The sequence below is a fragment of the Morone saxatilis genome, unplaced genomic scaffold (assembly GCF_004916995.1).
Source record: "Morone saxatilis isolate NCDOM2014 unplaced genomic scaffold, NCSU_SB_2.0 Contig15, whole genome shotgun sequence".
In the NCBI taxonomy this organism is placed as follows: Eukaryota; Metazoa; Chordata; class Actinopteri; family Moronidae; genus Morone; species Morone saxatilis.
Window position 1 is genome coordinate 12,939,118 of NW_023339707.1, and position 7,097 is coordinate 12,946,214.

Genomic DNA, 7,097 nt, shown 5'->3' on the forward strand with positions numbered 1-7,097 from the left:
GGGGGTGTTTAGAGAGCAGAAAAGTGACAGTGGGGGATTGCACTCCCCTGTCATTTCCTGAGAGAGCGAGGTGAGAGGAGGGCTGGCACGGGTCAGTGGATGGATTGACCCCAGGCAACATGCAGACACACACAGGCCCAAACGAATCTGTGTTTTAAAATAGACTGTAACAACAAATATCGCCACAGGGCACATCTGCCAACCTCCATAACAGTCAGAGAAAGGCCTCACTAAAGGGAAGAGAGGATGAGAGAAACAAGCAGAAGTCACACATTAGTACATACTGTACCGCTTTAGCTTTAGTTTAGATTGTGTTTGATGGAAAGAATCTTTTACTTACAGTAATGAAAAATACTGTACTGGAGAGAGCATAGTTCATATGTATTTGGTGACACTTTGGGTCACATTAAGCCATCAAAAAGAACGTAATTGACATCCTTGACCTCTCTGGTCTTCATTCACGGGTTGATTCACTGTGTAGGTGAGGAGGTATGGATTAAGTGTGACCCTGTGTACTGATGTATTTATATCGTTTCTGCATGCAGCCTCACAATAAGATCTTCTGCATCCCTGGGTCGAACTCTTCCATTCCTGCCCTGTCCTCCTCCTCCTTCTCACCTCCCCCATCTTCAAAGGTTCATTTGAGTCTATAGTAGAGGGCACATCTACACTGGCCACCATAATGTTCAAAGGGAACAAATTATAGAAAGGAAGATGAAAGCCAAATACATTCTTGGAGAAATGATCTTGAGCTGGAGTGACAACCGAGCTAGAAGCCCAGCGAGGCTGCCCAGAGCGGGAGCCGAGGCGGTCAGCTCAAGGCATCTATTGATACTTCCTGTCTTACAACTGAAAGCCATGAAACACACCATGATTTGTTTTCTTTTACAAAGACTGGTGAGCACTTTGTTTTGTTTGGTTTGGACTGTTGGTTTGCATTTATATCACACATAAAAAAGAGCAAAATAGAAAACACAATAAAAATATTTTTGTAGGTAGGAAATGTTAATAACTGCATCCATGAAAGGAAAAGAAGAAAGGGTGGATGGTGGTATTATATAAGTATTGAGTGACATACAGGCAGACCAACTGATTCAGCGGGGAGCCACAAAAGCTAGCTAAGCAGCAGCAGACCTATCTTGCTCAACAGCTTGAAACTATCACCCTTTTCTGAACGAGATGTACACTGTGCCCTTTCATTGAGAAGCAATGAGCTCTAATGTCTTACCTTTGTCTGAATATTGCAATGCAATGAGCAATTTTTATCAGAGTGACTTGTTATCATTGTGACATGTTGTGACATGTTGTCTGGAGTCATGTGTAAACTGGGAGCACGCCAGCTGACAGACTTTTCTGTTCTTCCATGTGGAGTACAAGCCCTCGAAGGGATTGAGAGAGGGACAGAGAGAGACAGAGGTGTAGCTGGGCTTAGGGACCGACCCTTCATATTAAAGGGCCTTTTTACTAGGGTAATCTCTGCTTGGGGAACAGGGTACAACGCCAGGTATCAAGGGATTAAAGCTAGATTTGTTCAACAGGCTTATTTTTAGTTGGACTTACTGAGTTGCATTATTTTTTTCTGTGTGTGAGAAATGTGTTTAAGTGAAAATCCTGAGGAACATTATCAATGCCATTACTTAAAGAAGAAGCTGGCTTGGGTCAGCTTCCACCGTTGTGCTCTTTTTTTGTGTAGCTGGACGAAACCTTCTTTGCAGTTCATTTTGTGAGTGAGATACTATTCCAGGATACGTGCTCTCCTTCCTGTTGGTGTGTGTACCATATGTATTCTAGTGTGTGTCGGGACCTGCTCTCTCCCCACTTCCCACCAATCAGAGACAGAGGCAACCTGGAGTTATTAAGTGGCCTAACACAGTAATGGAGACAGAAACCTGCACATGTTTGGTTTGGGAAGATTGATCAGTCATCCTGGATTCTACCAGAGACTTGATCAATGACCCAACCTGATCAAAGTACTGCAATCCCTGGTAGGTCAGCCAAGTAGCAGCACCACAGATATGTTCATATTGTCTTAGATATGTTCATACTGTGGTAATTCCCACTGATTCATCCTCATCATTCACATATGGGAAATAAATGTTAGATTCCTTTTTTCTGGGCAGGTATTTCATGTTAGCTGTGTTTAGGCTACTAGCCTTAGCCTTATTCTGCCCTCAGCCTCTCCCAGAGCAGAGAGAGATGGAGAGGCTATGGTGTAATTTTGTCTTGCCAATAAAGTTATTTTTGAATTTCAGCGTCTGAGGGGACAAAGAGTTTGTATGGCGAACTGTAGCAATACCTGACTCATTCTGGCTACTCTTGTTTATTGCAATAAGAAAATTAAACAATAAATGTGTATGTGAGTAAAACATTATAAATGTAATTTAAATGAAAAAGAAACTTTATGGTGAATACTATTGGTATCAAGAGAAACCATGGTGGGAAAAAAGTAAATGTCAATAAATCATTAAATGAAACAAATGTCTGCAGAGTTTTTGTGAATCAACCGTCTGGTCCAGCATGTTCTATCAAATGTCATAAAGAAAAATACTAGAAATATCTCATACAGTATCTCTAATACAGTCCATTTACAGTATACAGAATCTTTCAGTGCGTCACAGTCCTAGTATCTGTATACCACTGATATGTTGAAAACACTCTTTGACAGTTCTTCTATCTGCTTGTTCCAAATTTTAATATTATTTGAATAATTTTATACACATTTACCAAAAATTTAGCCTAACATATGTACTTAGTGGCCACTTTATTACGTACCTGTGTACAATCTAACCTAATCTGATACAACTGTTAATAAATTGTATTTACAAAGTTCATAATGTTCGAATTTGGTCACATTGTTGGAAATTTAATTATATGTTTATAATGGAGGTCATAGTTGTCAGGTGGCGTTGTAATGGACAGTATTATATTGAGAGCTGTGGTTTGTCCTCTCTATTTACATACATAAGAAGGGCAGATTATAGACCTCTCAATATAATACTGTCCAATACAAAATCTTCACTAACTGTAAAAATTCATACAGGTATTTAGGGGAATCAACTAATATTTTCTCATTACCTCAACATAGATATACAAGTGTTGTTTATTTCAAGTTAATTAAACTTAAAATGTAGATTTTTTATTTTCAGACCACTTCATAACTTAAAACTTCAAGTTGTTCTAAGTTGAAGTCTTTTGACTCAAAATGATAAATGTAGTGTACAAATTCCATCAACTCATTAATTTAAGTTTTTACAGAAACATGATCAGCATATGGCAGATGGCAGGCATTGTTTGAAAGTTAAAACTTTACTGAGACCCTCCTTTATTATAGTTTGAAGAACCAATATCTGATACATTTCAATAATAAGTAATTCATTATGTTTGTTTTCAGAATGATGAAAACATTGATGACGGCATACTTACAATTAGAATTGTATAAATTAACTGGGAGCGGTTTCACATATTGTCTTTGTACCAATGTTGGTACAAAGTAGCTCTAACAGCTGCAGCTGTAAGAATTTATTTATTTAAAAAGATGCAAGGAAATCTAATATGTTTATAATCTTAATCAGTGTGACAGAACAGTTGTTAGTTCAACTTAATATCCTAAGCTTATTGAACATGTTCAGCTAACTGAACTGGTTTTATAAGTCAAATAAGACTTTGAACCAATCATTCAAGTTAACTCACATTTAAGGCATCAAATGAATTTACATATTTAAGTTGAACCAGATCAAAACTATGTATAGTGATATAACCTCTAATATATAATAATAAATAATATAATTTAGTGTCAACAAGAACTGAACATTATAGGCATAATAAAAGTAGACTTTATGGCACCTTTAAGGTGTATATAGGGATTTGGTAACAAAACCAGTTTTAGAGGATATTTTATGAGTTTGAACAATTGATCATGTCTTCCACTTGAGTATTTGACCATACAACATGCTTTTGTAATGGGCCCAACAGAAACATGATCATTAATCAGCCATTCTCATCACAGCTGGTATCAAACATTACTGAATCTCCTTTGTGAGCAGCAGATGCAGCTAGTAGGAGTAGTAGCTGACTGGTGCTGCTTTGTACTGTCTGATGAAGAGCAGCATTGTTCTGTCTGGAGAGCGTTGCTGATTTCCCGTAATAGACAGCCCTCATGTCATCCCCCTGGAACTTTTGTCAAGCATTCCCAAACAGTCTTTCAAACTGCAAAGCTACCATCAGTTCTCTGCATCCTGTAACAATACACAACTCAGCCACTAGATGGTCCTACTGCCATGACTGGGAAGACAATTCACTTGAAACAATGCAGTATAGATGTACAGAGCTGATCATTCTGCATAGTATAAAGTATCATAATGATTCACAAGTGTGTGTAAAACTGCACTGCTTTGGGAGTAATAATGGAGACTGCTGATCAAGGACATTCAGTACTGATACAAAGAGTATGCATAAGCACCTATTGTGATGAATATATACAATACAGTATATAGAGCTGCCCTTTACATAGCCATATGGCAGAGGACAGATGGTTGCTAGATTATCTTTCTTTATGGCCACGCTCATCAAAGTCATTGTAAAAGTAAATGACCCATAGGATTCTGCAGCACCTTCGGGGAAAAGAAAAATCAAATGTCACTAGATAGATCTTCAGGTGGTGTGCTGTTATCTGAAGTGCTGCCGTCTCAGGTATTTAGAAATGTAACTCTGCTGAAATATGTATCCAGAAGTCTTACATACTTGCTTGGACATTTGGGAACATGACCATGTAATTTTATTTGTGTGGAGAGAGATTTGCATTGCGTATTGTTTAGACATAAACACTTTTATTTGTTCATCTAAAGTTATATTTTATGAAGAAATATCACTATTAACTACAATTATCACAATTAATTTTCCAACTACAGTTAGATATCACGCTGTCTTTTGTGCAATTTTGTCAATAATCTAGTGTACAAATATTGATGTTTTTCCAGGTATTTATACCATTAATTAGTTTGCTTTTATCAAAACAAGATAGAAAGTGGGCACTGTTCCTCTGCTTAGCACAACTTCTGTTTTTTTTCTTCATTTCTATAGATCACGATTCCTGAAAGCAAAAGCATAATGGCATGGACCTAGTTTTGCACCAGACAGCTATAAGTGGAAGAACCACCAGCTCTTTTCCAGAGAGCTCCATGCATTGAGAAGCAGCAATAACACAGTGAGATGGTCAGAGAGGCATCTTCAAATGGAATCTGAAGAGGTAGCTGAGGTACCTGTACTTTTCTCTAAATAGAAGTCTGCACCTGAGAGGAGAGGGCATGTTCTTTCGTCTCCTTTTCTTTCTTCCCCACTGGCTCCCTCTCTCTTTACAGAGTTTTACATCCCCCAACACTCTATGCAAAGGGAAGATATGAGATTGATCTTTGGTACTGATGTGAAGACAAGAATTTCTCTTTTTCTGCTTGGTAAAACATGATAGGCTTTCTACAGTTGTTTGGTAACTGGATCCAGACAACTTAGTTTTTGTATTATGTAAAAGAAAAAGATAAAACAATCCGATAAATGTTGTGCATGACAAAAATTGTATAATTACATGCTGTGCACACATTTCCAATCTAATTTAGATAACACCATCTTTTCAGGATTGAATAAAACCAGAAAATAAGAGATCTGAGACTTGAACTGCATTATAATTACAAGCAAACTGTAGAAATGGAAAAGCAAGAGATAAGAATCTTGTCATGTTCACCACATATTATCACATTGTTGACTCAATAAATGTTTTTTTTTAGTTTTGCACAGAAAATATAACATATATTATACATATCATATTATATATATATATATATATATATATAATATATATATATATATATAACAGTAGTATGGACAGTCAAAAATGTTGTTGTTGCTGTGATTATCTATTACAAACTTTGGAGCAAACCATTCCCGTCCCCACCGGTTCCTGGACCTCTTCCCGCCCATCTGACTCACTAAATGTTATAGAAAACCTCTGAATATAAAGCATCCAGCTGAACCCTTGCGAAAATTGTATTGTAGGTGTTTAGCTATTGAAATATATTAAATCTGACAATACAAAACCTTGTCTCTGAGAGGAATGAATCATCCAGAGGGCATTAGTCTATAATCGGAATGCAGACAATGACTGAAGGGTCATTGTTCAAATGAGAGAAGTGAGTTGTACTCTTCAAAGTACATTCATTTAAGCAAAAATTCAAAATTCATGACAGGCATACATTTTATGAGACGTCTTCTAAGCAAATAGCAAACACTGAGTTAAAGTGTGTACACACTCTGTGCTGCATTTCAACTACAGAGTGAACAAGTTCAAGCATGTGATCGCAATGCAAATTGTCAAAAGCCAAAGATGATAGCACATCGGATGTAGAGTGAGATCTTTCTCAGTGTGTTACAGTTAAAATTAATCCAAGCGTGTGCTCTCCTGTCTGTCTCCACAAACATGAGATGGCAGGTTCAGGTGCATCAGTGAGGAGATAATTAGTCAGGTCTCCACAGACAGTCTGGGAGGACAGAGAGAGAAGACACACCATCGAGTATAATCTAATTTCCCAAACTAGCTACAAAATTGTGTTGAGACCAACTGTAGCACTTGTTCTTTTCAGTTCAGCTCGTTGGGTTTATTTTTTTCAAATGTTGGATGTCATTATCACTGTTTGTGCAGTTACTTGTGCAGGTGTTACCCATGCTTATACGTTCTCCAAAACAAACAGTGTACCTTATCATCTCAGAAGAAAACAGCTGCTTCTTATTAGCATCTGAGACTGAACTTTGCCTCCCTCATTGTGTCGAACTAAGTCATGCCTGTTGAATCTACCTCAGTTTCATTCACGTACTTTGTCATTCAGTATTCTCACTATTTGCACTAAATACAAGAGCCTGCTGTGACACATGTAATATTTTTCACTCCTCCCTTGCATGTAGCATCTCTGCAGAAAACAAGACACCGCACAGGCATCTGACAAGGCAAGGGATAGAGGGATCAGTCCTTCGACCATTAGCTCGTCCTCTTCAGGGAAATTAAATCAATTCTCAACATTCCACGCAATAACCAACCTCCTACTCAGGGTCAC